A 13,617-nucleotide genomic window follows, 5' to 3' on the forward strand; every position below is an offset into this window, starting at 1 on the left:
TATCAAGAAGTACAACGAAGTTCTGGTGCAGATTAAACCGCGTTGTCACCTCGTAGTGCGAGCACGGAAAGAGATCACGGGGAATGTAACCACGACGGCTTGCTATTAAAGTCGTCAAATTTATTGGGAATGACAAGGGGAAAATGACACCGAAAAGGTGACAGAACGCGCAGACAAAATGTGTAAGCGATACGGTGACCCAAAAGGTGACGGACATGCAGACAGTTTGTTTAGCTTGAGTAAGTGCAAATTTTGGGAGAAGAGGCAACAAGGTGTTGGGCGGGATGAAATACAAATACATGCTCCAAAGAGGAAGAAGCAAATTGCGTACAATAAATGTCTCACTAACGATATGGGTAAGTGTGTCATTATGGAGCAATATCTGCGATATTACGAACAATACAAAGAAACACCAACTTTACCAAAACTTCACAGATTCTGTTCCGCCGAACAGGCCTTCAAAGTCATGAAGATAAGTATGAGAAAAATTGTCCTGTTCATGCGATTTTCTTTAAAGAAGTGCCAGAATAACTGAGTTATCATATGTAAACGCTAGTACTTAGCTAGAATTTTACGAAAATATGAAGCAACTGAGCTGACGGTCCTCAGTACATGCTGAAAACAGATGCTCTTGTTTTTTACGTGTACCGTGGAGCTGTTAGCCGTGTGAGTTTCTGTGCAAGAGGACAGCAAGAAATCCTAAAGGCACCAGAATAATGCAGCAGCTCACATATCACAAATATCACACTTGATAATGGGAATAATTTTCCAGAGCACGTCGCACAGGAAATAAAATAAAGGAAAATCCCGATTACCAGCAGCAAACATTTTAAAACAAACAAAGTCATTGTTTTTACAGCAGAGGGCTTTCGTTAAAAAATCAAAAAGAGGAGGTTTCAGTTTGCTAATAACTACTGTAATGGCGATCAGTTTCAGTACTGACGTGATGATTTTTTACACTGAGGCTACGCTAAACTAAATATTTTTAGCTCCGTGACGTGAAGTCTTCCAAAAGTTCATTACCATTCCTGTTTGATGGCGACTCGTGTATAATGAGTGACTGATCATTTTCGTTTAGTGCAAATTTTTTCGAAGTGTTTCGTGTGCAAGATATGCCACAGTTTACTACTTCTCCATTCCCGACATTATCCGCATAATCTACTGATGTCTTCTAAAGTAGAACGTACAGATACCGAAAATTCTCTGAAGGACCTTAATTTTTCACCTTCTGCGTGTCTGTATAAATCTGTGTCCAGTTCTGATAAAAAGGAACTAAGCAGACCGCTGAACACAGGGATGAATCGTGGAGAAGAACAGTTCTAGCTGATACTGTTGCTAAAGAATTCCTTGTGGAAAGTAATTGTGAAACATTAACGTTTAGTGGGAACTCGAGGTAAGCTTCGCGCGCCATTGTCAACCGCCGTCAATAGACACCGACCAGCTTAGTTCGTTCCCGGCATTCAGCAGCCACCGAAAAACTACAATAGACTGTTTTTTTGTGGAGTACACCGCAGAATAAATTCCCTTATGACTAAGCAAAACGCCGGCCGAAGTGGCCGTGCGGTTAAAGGCGCTGCAGTCTGGAACCGCAAGACCGCTACGGTCGCAGGTTCGAATCCTGCCTCGGGCATGGATGTTTGTGATGTCCTTAGGTTAGTTAGGTTTAACTAGTTCTAAGTTCTAGGGGACTAATGACCTCAGCAGTTGAGTCCCATAGTGCTCAGAGCCATTTGAACCATTTGAACTAAGCAAAACGGTAGAAATCGTTCAGGGACTTGAGTGAATTTGAATCTGTTGATTGTTGAACTTTAATCTTATTTTATGGATTACACTCAGTAAACAGGAAGTTATTCTTAATTCTGTGATGCTTAGCCGCAAGTTTGTTTAGTCAATTTTAGCTTACGGAAACGGATCCCTTGCCCTCAAAACAGTCCTTGGCCAGTTTGATAAGAAAGTGTGCAGCGATCGTAATACTGTCAAGGTTCTGCTGGACTGAAAGAACTCTATTGTGAACGATTTACGTCAGTCCACAGGTAGAGGCTTGGTCGTTGTACAGCAAAGAGGCGAAAAATATCTGAACGTTCTGACGTCAACAGACACCATTTACCGCATTCGCATTTTCACATATTCATGAGCCTGCTAATGACAGAAATAACTCTATGTTTAAAATATATGCCGTTGTTTGTAACTTCATTTTCCTTCTATCGCGTTTCAGGAAAGATTTAAATCAATCAATTCTGAATTTTTCGGCAACTGTCTTCTATAGCTAACAATGTAAAACATCCGTCCGGGTAGCAGAACATGCACATTTGCATCTTTAGTTCAAAATTAAAACATCTCAATATCGAACACTAGCGAAGCGCATTATCTTTTAACTCATTTACATAATCCATCTGGCCAGCGGCATTTTCGGATTCCGTTGCGACGTATACACTTCAAAAATCAGTTTAATGTCGTTACCTGCACATTAGAGTATGTTTATGGTAAGATGGAACGTCTTTTATTGGAGCAGGGCAGCTTGGCGTCATCTTCCTGTTCCTGCTATCGTGTACAATTCTTATTTCTGCATACACGTCAAATGGAGTCGTCAGTATTTACACTACACTCTTCATACATTAAATTCTGTCTCCATCCGTTACTTATTCGATATGTTCCTCCCAGGACCTTGTAACCAGCTATGCTCCGTCTTGAATTCAAGCTCACCTCAGTATCTACACTATGTGATCAAAAGTATCCGGACACCTGGCTGAAAATGACTTACAAGTTCGTGATGCCCTCCATCGGTAATTCTGGAAGTCAATATGGTGTTGGCTCACCTTTAGCCTTGATGACAGCTTCCACTCTCTTCTACATATGTTCAGTCAGGTGCTGGAAAGTTTCTTGGGTAATGGCAGCACACTCTTCACTGAGTGCTGCACTGAGGAGAGGTATCGATGTCGGTCGGTAAGGCCTGGCACGAAGTCGGCGTTCCAAAACATCCCAAAGGTGTTCTATAGGACCCAGGTCAGGAGTCTGTGCAGGCCAGTCCATTACAGGGATGTTGTTGACCTGAAACCACTCCGCCACAGACCGTGCATTATGAACAGGTGCTCGATCGTGTTGAAAGATGCAATCGCCATCCTCGAATTGTTCCTCAACAGTGGGAAGCAAGAAGGCGCTTAAAATATCAATGTAGGCCTGTGCTGTGATAGTGCCACGCAAAACAGTAAGGGGTGCAAGCCCCCTCCATGAAAAAAACGATCACACCGTAACACCACTGCCTCAGAATCTTACTGTTGGCACTACACACACTGGCACATGACGTTCAACGGGATTTCGCCATACCCACACACTGCCATCGATCTCCACATTGTGTACCGTGATTCGTCACTCCACACAACGTTTTTTTACTGTTCAATCGTCCAATGTTTACGCTCCCTACACCAAGCAAGGCATCGTTTGGCATCTACCGGCGTGATGTGTAGCTTATGAGCAGCCGTTCAACATCCAAGTTTTCCCACCTCCCAGCTAACTGTCGTAATACTTGCAGTGAATCCTGATGCAGTTTGGAGCGCCTGTGTGATTGCCTGGATAGATGTCTGCCTATTACACATTAAGACCTTCTTCAACTGTCGGCGGTCTCTGTCAGTCAACAGACGAGGTCGGCCTGTATGCTGTTGTGCTGTACGTGTCTCTTCACGTTTCCACTTCTTTATCACATCGGAAACAGTGGCCCTAGGGATGTTTAGGAGAATGGAAATCTGGTATACAGACGTATGACACAAGTAACATTCAATCGTCTGACCACGTTCGAAGTCCGTGAGTTCCGCGGAGCTCCCCATTCTGCTCTCTCACGATGTCTAATGACTACTGAGGTCGCTGATACGGAGTACCTGGGAGAAGGTGGCAGCACAATGCACCTAATATGAAAAACGTATGTTTTTGATCACATTGCGTAAGTGTGTCTCTTGAATCATTGCCACATCTACGTTGGTTTCAAGCTGCAGACGAGAGAGGTGTTGGAACTGAGGTCGGCTAAGCCCTTCAAAATTAAGCTGAAAAATTACAATGTTATGACCCAGATGTCTGGCTGATTGGTCCTGGCAAGAATTGTTGTTGATAAAGTTCGCGAAGAACGTTGGAAACAAAAAAAGAGTGTTTGGCTCTTAAGAGGTCAAGCAGAGAAGCATGAAGTCGACCCCCTATCAAAAAAAGGAGCACTAGTAAATAAAACAACTTCCCTTTCCAGAGCACCATTATATAAACTACTCACAGAATTATTAATTAAGAAAGAGCTTAACAACCTGACGCAGAAGGTACGTAACAAATCAGAGTACTCCAGGGATTTCACTTTAGATAACATCAACGAAGCACTCGAAGAAATGAAAAAAAAAGAACAAAGCTACAGGATGTGATGAAATACACACAGAGTTCGTCATCAGTTGTGGAAACAAGACTCGTAAATGGCTTGCAAGCCTCTTCACCATTAACATTCCAAAAGCCTTGAAAAGAACAAAAATCGTAGCTACACTAAAGCCTAGTAAGCCAGTGAATTAAGCTGTTAGATATCGTCCAGACGTCCTGCAGAGCAGCTGCAACAAGTTTTTAGAAAGACTCATCCTTAACGGATTCGGCTCAAAGAGCCATGAAGTTGCCCCCATCGAAGAAGCTATAAAGAACAAGTTCTTAGTTTAACCATACAAACAGAACCTGACTTCCAAACACGACTTAAACTATCAGTGCCTTATGTTGCTCTTACAGCCGTCTGCGCGATAATAACGGTGAAGTCACTGATGACAGTGCCACTAAAGCAGAGTTATTAAACACGGTTTTCGGAAACTCCTTCACGAAAGAAGACGAAGTAAATATTCCTGAATTCAAATCAAGAACAACTGCCAAAATGAGAAACATAGAAGTAGATATCCTCGGAGTAACGAAGCAACTTAAATTACTTAATAAAGGCAAGGCCTCCGGTCCAGACTGTATACCAGTCAAATTCCTCTCAGAGTATGCTGATAAAATAGCTCCATATTTAGCAATTATATACATCCACTCGCTCACAGGAAGATCCGTACCTAAAGACTGAAAACTACTCAAGTCACACCAATACCCAAAAAGAGAAGTAGGAGTAATCCGCTGAATTACAGGCCTATATCACTAACGTCGATTTGCAGTAGGGTTTTGGAACATATACTGTATTCGAACATTATGAAGAACATGGAAGAAAGTGATTTATTGACATATAGTCAGCACGGTTTCAGAAAATATAGTTCTTATGAAACACAACTAGCTCTTTATACTCATGAAGTAATAAGTACTATCGACAGGGGATGTCAAATTGATTCCAAGAAGGCTTCCGACACCATTCCTCACAAGTGTCTTCTAACCAAACTGCGTGCCTACGGAGTATCGCCTCTGTTGTGCGACTGGATTCGTGATTTCCTGTCAGAAAGGTCGCAGTTCGTAGTAATAGACGGAAAGTCATCGGGTAAAACAGAAGTAATATCCGGCGTTTCCCAAGGAAGTGTTATAGGCCCTCTATTGTTCCTGATGTATATTAACGACATAGGAGACAATCTGAGTGGCCGTCTTAGATTGTTTACAGATGATGCTGTTATTTACAGTCTTGTAAAGTCATCAGATGATCAAAACCACTTGCAAAATGATTTAGATAAGATATCTGTATGGTGGAAAAAGTGACAATTGACCCTGAATAAGGAAAAGTGTGATGTTATTCACGTGAGTACTAAAAGAAATCCGCTAAATTTCGATTACGCGATAAGTCACACAAATCTGAAGGCTGTAAATTCAACTAAATACTTATGGTTTATAATTACAAATAACCTAAATTGGAATGATCACATAGATAATACTGTGGGTATAGCAAACCAAAGACTGCGATTCATTGGCAGAACACTTAGAAGGTGCAACAGGTCTACTAAAGAGACTGCTTGGACCACGCTTGTCCACCCTATTCTGGAATATTACTGTGCGGTGTGGGATCCGCATCAGGTGGGACTGACGGATGACATCGAAAAAGTACAAAGAAGGGCAGCTAGTTTTGTATTATTGCGAGATAGGGGAGATAGTGCCACAGACATGATACGTGAATTGGAGTGGCAATCATTAAAACAAAAGCGTTTTTCGTTGCGACGGGATCTTCTCATGAAATTTCAATCACCAGTTTTCTCCTCCGATTGAAAAACATTCTGTTGGCAGCCACCTACATAGGGAGATATGATCATCTCGATAAAATGAGAGAAATCAGGGCTCGCACAGAAAAATTAAAGTGCTCGTTTTTCCCGGGTGCCGTTCTAGAGTGGAACGGTAGGGCCAGCTTGAAGGTGGTTCATTGAACCCTCTGCCGGGCACTCTATTGTGAATAGCAGAGTAATCACGCAGATATAGATGTAGATGTACGAAAGGCGCAAAAGGCACACGAAAAGTTTCGCTCTTCAAATCGACTAGCCGAAGGCATGCTGGTGGCCCCTGAGAGAGATGGTAGAATGATCCTGAATTCGTATTTGAAGAGTACGGATTGCATGATGTTTCATGAAGATGACAATGATGATGATGGAATTTTCTTTTCAGTGTTCCTACTGGCCGTGTTCATATGTACAGGGAGAGGGGGGCAAACCTCTGAATGGCCTTACTAAAAGGGGAAAGAACAAATACAATTTATATCGACTTCTATTAGAAAATGAACATTTTGTAGGCGATTAAGCGTTTCTTTGTCAGTATGGTCTCTACTGTCAATAATGCTTTAGGCTGTCAATTTGCAACAGGACTTGAAGTGTGCTCCATATAGTGTTATGAAATTGTACACACGTCATGGAGTTCTTCATACGATCGAACATTCCAATCTGCCCAGGAACTACATAGCAGGATTCAACGATAAGTAAACACCTTGAAGCAGTTGTACCTTATAAATGAAGTTTTACCCACATATGAGTTAGATCGTAATCTAAGGACAGATTGTCTTGGAGAACATGTTAAGTATCTTATACAGCCGACTCTGTCTACTGTGCAGTTAAACGGACTCACTGTAATATATCACCCCATCTACAGCAGAGCACAGGTATGGAGCTCGTTCAAGACAGGGAGCTGACGAACATCTTGGAAAGGGCGTTGCGCAACGACAGAAATATGCCTTAAGCGATTAAATATAAATCAGGATGACCGGAAGTAGATCTGAATCGTTGTCCTCCCAATATCCAGTCCACCTTGCTCGGTAGCAACAGAATGGGTATAATGGTAATTTAGACATATTTTGCATTATTCAGTGTTCCCTCAACGGACACCAGAGATATACGATCATTACAGGCTGCTGGCCATAGTTGACCCTCTGTTAGGGACTAGTCATTTGCTCTGAGGCGCACTCACGGATGTCCATTAGTGACACTTTGCCTGATTCTGCTCAACATACTGATACGACTCTGAGCAAAAGTTGTGTTTCTCACTTATTATTGGAGGCGAGCTGCACGTAAATTAGGTGTGAGTGAAACCCTCGCAAGCAATACTCTCTTTAACAGCCCCTATACCAGTAAAATTTTCCTTACGGTCTTTGATGACAGTAAGGACTCAAAATTCGTTCTAATTTACTCTGAAGTCATCATGCAGATAAAACTTCCAGACGCAAATCTATACGTCCTTATGTCGCCGCCGTTGAGACGGAACCATAAGTCCATGTGCCTGAAGAACAGATAAAATTTCTGTATATAAAAGGCAATGGACTGATTGACTGACTCATCGCCCAGGGCAAGACGCTAAGGATTGAAACTTGGTGTTTGGAGAGGGTGTGGATCTTATTCTGTAAGCATCGCTTAAGAAGGGATTGTCGAAATTCCACTCCTAAGGGGATGAAAACTTTTTGAAAGTTTGTCGCTATTAAGGAAATTTTGAAGCTAAGAATCCAGAAGCTGGTTTTTGGTTTCTCAGTCAGAAAGTAAAGAATATGTGTTTCAGCATTTTTGGAAATTCAGCCACTAAGGGGGTGAGATACACACATTAAAAAACGTTTTGCATCACCCCGGTTCCCAGAACTCTTGAAGATAGACGTTGACAGTGGATATTGTATCACAGACACAGCCCCTTTGTTCGGAGATGTCACTAAACCCGCCCAAAGACGTAAAAAACCATGAACGAGCAGCGACTATTAGACGGAGGGGTCCGACAGCCGATCAGTTCGTCATTCCACCAGGAGGGAGGTACACGGCTCGTGTTGTCTGTAGTTCAGCCATGCCTAGACGGTCAGTACCGCGGTTCTATCGCAACCGGATTGTCACTTTGTGCCAGGAAGGGCTCTCAACAAGGGAAGTGCCCAGGCGTCTCGGAGTGAAATAAAGTGATGTTGTTCGGGCATGGAGGTGATACGGAGAGACAGGAACTGTCGAGGACATGCCTCGCTCAGGCCGCCCAAGGGCTACTACTGCAGTGGATGGCCGCTGCCTGCGGATTATGGCTCGGAGGAACCCTGACAGCAACGCCACCATGTTGAATAATGCTTTCCGTGCAGCCACAGGACGTCGTTTCACGACTCAAACTGTGCGCAATAGGCTACATGATGTGCAACTACACTCCCGACGTCCATGGCGAGGTCCATCTTTGCAGCCACGATACCATGCAGCGCGGTGCACATGGGCCCAACAACATGCCGACTGGACCGCTCAGGATTGGCATCACGTTCTCTTCACGGATGAGCGTCGCATATGCCTTCAACCAGATAATCGTCGGAGACGTGTTTGGAGGCAGCCAGGTCAAGCTGAACCCCTTAGACACACTGTCCAGCGAGTGCAGCAAGGTGCAGGTTCCCTGCTCTTTTGGGATGGCATCAATTGGGGCTGACGTACGCCGCTGGTGGTCATGCAAGGCTCCGCAAAGGCTGTACGATACGTGAATGACATCTTCCGAAAACCATATCAGCAGCATATTGGCGAGGCATACGTCTTCATGGACGACAATTCGCGCCCCCATCGTGCACATCTTGTTAATGACTTCCTTCACGATAACGACATCGCTCGACTAGAGTGGCCAGCATGTTCTCCAGATATGAACCCTATCGAACATGCCTGAGATGGACTAAAAAGGGTTGTTTATGGACGATGTAACCCACCAACCATTCTGAGGGATCAAAGCCGAATTGCCGTTGAGGAGTGAGACAATCAGAACCAGCTGTGCCTTGATGAACTTGTGATCAGTATGCCACGACGAATACAGGCACGCATCAACGCAAGAGGACATGCTACTGGTTGTTAGAGGTACCGGTGTCAACAGAAACCTGGCCCACCACCTCTGAAGGTCTCGCTGTACGATGGTACAACATGCAATGTGTGGTTTTCATGACCAATAAAAAAGCCGGAAACGATTTTTATGTTGATTTCTACTCCAGTTTTCTGTACTGGTTTCGGAATTCTCAGAACCGAAGTGATCCAAAACTTTTTTTGATGTGTGTGTGAAAAGATTTTTTGAAAATAATTCCTAAAAAACTACTATAGGATTTGTAGGGCTACATCTATGACAACTGGCATTTCACTTCTCGGTTAGAGATTAAAAAATACGTGTTTCAGTGTGTCTGGAAATCCAGTCCCTTACGGAGTGGAATGTGGGATGAAAATTTTTAAGAACATATTTCCTTACATTAAAAATAGTTTTAAAGCGAAATTTCTCGGTTAGATAGAAAGAAATATTTGTTAGAGAATGAACGGCTCTTTCAAAATATCTCCACAAGAACACAAAAGCTATGATTAACAAAAACTCGGGACTGCAGCTTCCTGAATCGCTTTTTGGACAGAAGTACATTCGGTAAAGACCATGCGTATATGACCTTACTCTGCTTGAATAGCTTAGAAGGTGCTGCAAAATTTGAAAAACATAAAAATTTAATAAAATAAAAACAAAAAATATCTGTGCAGGCCGTAGAGTCTACGCGAGCGAAGCACCGGGCGCCAAGGTAGTATACGTATGATATGCAGCTAATATGTCACGTTCATCGTGTTGTGTCATTTTTCGGAGGGAACATCTCCTGTAGGCCCGAGTGCGAGCCCACTGGAGTTCTGTTAACTGCACAAATTGTACTCTTCGAAGTGTTCTCAGAAGGAAGAAAGGAAGGAAGATTAGGGTTTAAGTTCCCGTCAACGAAGAGTTTGTTAGCGATTGTGCACTAGTTCCGATAGGGGAAGGAAAGGAAATTAAATCTTGCCGTGTCCTTTTCACAGAAACCACACCGTCATTTACGTTAAGCAATTTAAGGAGACCACGCCAAACATACTCTGGATGAACGGAGGGACATGAGTGACGAATGTGAGTCCAGTGTCTATCACTCAGGCACCTAGTTCGGTTGAAGCCTGCCAGCTAGATGTTTGCAGAGTTCGACACTCTGAACTTCACCAAGAGAGACAGGAAAAGCAGCCACAGAACAGGATAACACCATTATTGAACTGAATGGAAGGGCTATGAAGATGAGTCACAGATAGCAAATACATTTAATAATCTTTTCTGCACACAGTAGAAAGCATAGGGATAAACAATTCAAAAGAAAAATCACAGAAACATGTTGAAAAAGCGTCTCTCAGAAAAGTAATTCATGTGAATCTATCAGCTACTTTTTCTGAAATTGCCGGCCGCTGCGGCAGAGCGGTTCTCGGCGCTTCAGTCCGGAACCGCGCTGCTGCTACGGTCGCAGGTTCGAATCCTGCCTCGGGCATGGATGTTTATGATGTCCTTAGGTTAGCTAGTTTTTTGTAGTTCTAAGTCTAGGGGACTGATGACCTCAGATGTTAAGTCGCATAGTGCTTAGAGCCATTTGAACCATTTTCTTCTGAAATTAAAAACATCTATTCTCTAGAAATAAAAGCTCATCTGGATTTGATGGCGTTACCAACAGAGTATTTAAAATCTGTTACCATATAATGAGCCTTGTCTTATCTGAAATATGTAATGCGCCACTAATTCAAGTCAGTTTTCCAGAGATATTGAACTACACCGTTAAACCCCTCTTTAAGAAAGGTGATAGGAGAGATGACAATAAGAAGGTGATGCATTCTAGAACCTAAGCAACAATAATATTCTCAGCAAATCAGAGAAGTTGCTCTTAAGAAAATGGCATTTACATGCTCACTCACCGAATTTTACAAGCATTAAATAACAAAATGGCACCAGTTGGTATTTTTTGCGACCTACCTGAGGTATCCTAATATTGTTCTAGATGAATTGAAGTTCTATGGGATTGAGGATATAGCCAACGAAAGGATAATGTCATATTTAACCAAAAGAACGTAGAAAGTTGTACTCACTAATTCAACCATTGTCGTCTGGGGACATTATTCTGACTGGGAGATATCACGAATGAGTTTCCCCAAGGCTCAGTCTGAGATACACTATTGTTTGTCATGTTTTTAAACGATCTTCAGTCTAATATACAACAAGCAGGATTATTTCTTTTTTTAGATACCTTATTGTAATCGATCCAAGCAAACACACGGCAAGAGAAGAAATTTTAAACAAGATTTTTAAAGGTATCATTGACTGGTTTGCTGTGAATGGTCTCACCCTTAATTTTAAAAAGACACATCATATTCAGTTCTGCATATTTAGGGATGTTATACCAATGATAAGTGTAACACACGGCGAGGAAATAATAAACAGAGTGGAAACTTCGAAATACTTCAGTGACGGTATCAATAAGAATTTAAACTGGAGAACGGACGTTTTGGAACTCCTAAAACAGTTCAGCCACATTTGCACTTAGAATAATTGCAAATCTTGGGGGGGGGGGGGGGGGGAGAAATCAGTAAGTTGGCATATTTTGCATATTTTCAGTCGATAATGTCGTATGGAGTAATGCTGTGGGGCAACTCATCTTTAAGAAATGAAGACTTTATGGCTCAAAAATGTACTGTAAGAATAATACGTGGTGCTCATCCACGATCATCTTGTAGGCATCTGTTTAAGGAGTTGAGCATTCTGACTACTGCTTCACAGTACATTTATTCTCTCAAGTAGTCTGTTGTAAATAATCCACTGCATTTCAAAAAGAACAAGATGTACATTATTAGGATACCAGAAGGAAAACAAGATGTTCATTACTTCACGTTAAGATTGTCTTTAGAACAAAAAGGGGTGCACAATGCCGCAACTAAAATTTTTGATCACTTACCCAGTAATATAAAATGTCTGACAGACAGGAAAGTAAAATTTGAAAACGATCTAAAAAAGTTTCTTCTTGACAACTTCTTCTACTCTGTAGAAGAGTTTCTATTATTGTAATGTGTAGAAATTGGTGGGTAGGAATTACATACAGAATTACTCATATTCATATATTTAATAACAATAATGGAAATGAGCGTTTTGGCCGGGAGGCCACTTACGGGGCAGGTCCTGCTGCCTTGGTGCAGGTCTTATTACATTCGACGCCACATTGGGTGACCTGCGCGCCGGATGGGGATGATATGATGAGGAAGACAACACAAGTCGCTGAGCGGAGAAAATCTCCGCCCAGCCTAGAATCGAACGCGGGCCCGTAGGACGGCAGTCCGTCACGCTGACCTCTCAGCTGTCGGAGTGGACATAACAATAATAATGATAACAGTAATAAAAGAAAACCGTATAAATGTTCACCATGTAACCAGGTTTACAAAGTAATATGCGGTATTAATGTAAAATGACTTGTTCCACATTATTATGATTTATCGTGCAAATGATCCATGGAACTTGAAAGTAACTAACTCACTAAATCAGATTCAGTTGTTGAGGGCTCAGCGTCTGATGTATAGTAAGTGGATCATACTACGTGTACAGCACAGCGCTCTGAATCATTGCATTTACTGCCTTCTTTCGATGCCCCATGCAGATGTAATGTTTCTACATTTCGTCTGTAGAGGCCTTCATTTCGTATTTTCGATTACTGCACTATAATGAAGCGTCATACTTGCATGGAGGACGTATGATACAGGAAACCACATCCTAGAGTTCAATCTGTATGAGGATGACGATTTATTGTGTATCAAACACAATGGTGCGCAAACGTGCACATCAAATCTTTTGCCGTTTATTGACCCGCTACAGTGTGCATCGCTCGCGTCTGTCTGCTCGTGTTTATCTCGTGATGGATACCCGTCGCTCGGCTCACGCTTCCTTGCTCACAGCTGTATGCTGGAAACACAATGCTCGCTTTGTCTGCATTTCTTCGTCACAGTGTCGTATTCTTTTTTCCGCGGCTGTCGTATGGGGAGCTCGTTCTGAGTTGACTGATCTGAATTCCGCCGGCCGGAGTGGTCGAGCGGTTCTAGGCGCTTCAGTCTGGAGCCGCGCGACCGCTACGCTCGCAAGTTCGATTCCTACCTCGGGCATGGATGTGTGTGATGTCCTTGGGTTAGTTAGGTTGAAGTAGTTCTAGGGGACTGATGACCTCAGCAGTTAAGTCCCATAGTGCTCAGAGCCATTTGAACCATTTTTGAATTCCGGTGGTAGGAACAATAAAAAAAACTGACTTAAGTCGCCCTTATCTTTCCGTAAAAGTAGGTGAGGTGGAGGCGTACTTGCTCCATGTAATATTATGAGTCGGAATCCTACGATAATGTACATACATTTCGTAATACTGGGTGAAAAGTATTTAAACCGACAAACTCTGGGAGGTTGTAG

The sequence above is a fragment of the Schistocerca americana genome, chromosome 1 (genome assembly GCF_021461395.2).
Source record: "Schistocerca americana isolate TAMUIC-IGC-003095 chromosome 1, iqSchAmer2.1, whole genome shotgun sequence".
NCBI lineage: Eukaryota > Metazoa > Arthropoda > Insecta > Orthoptera > Acrididae > Schistocerca > Schistocerca americana.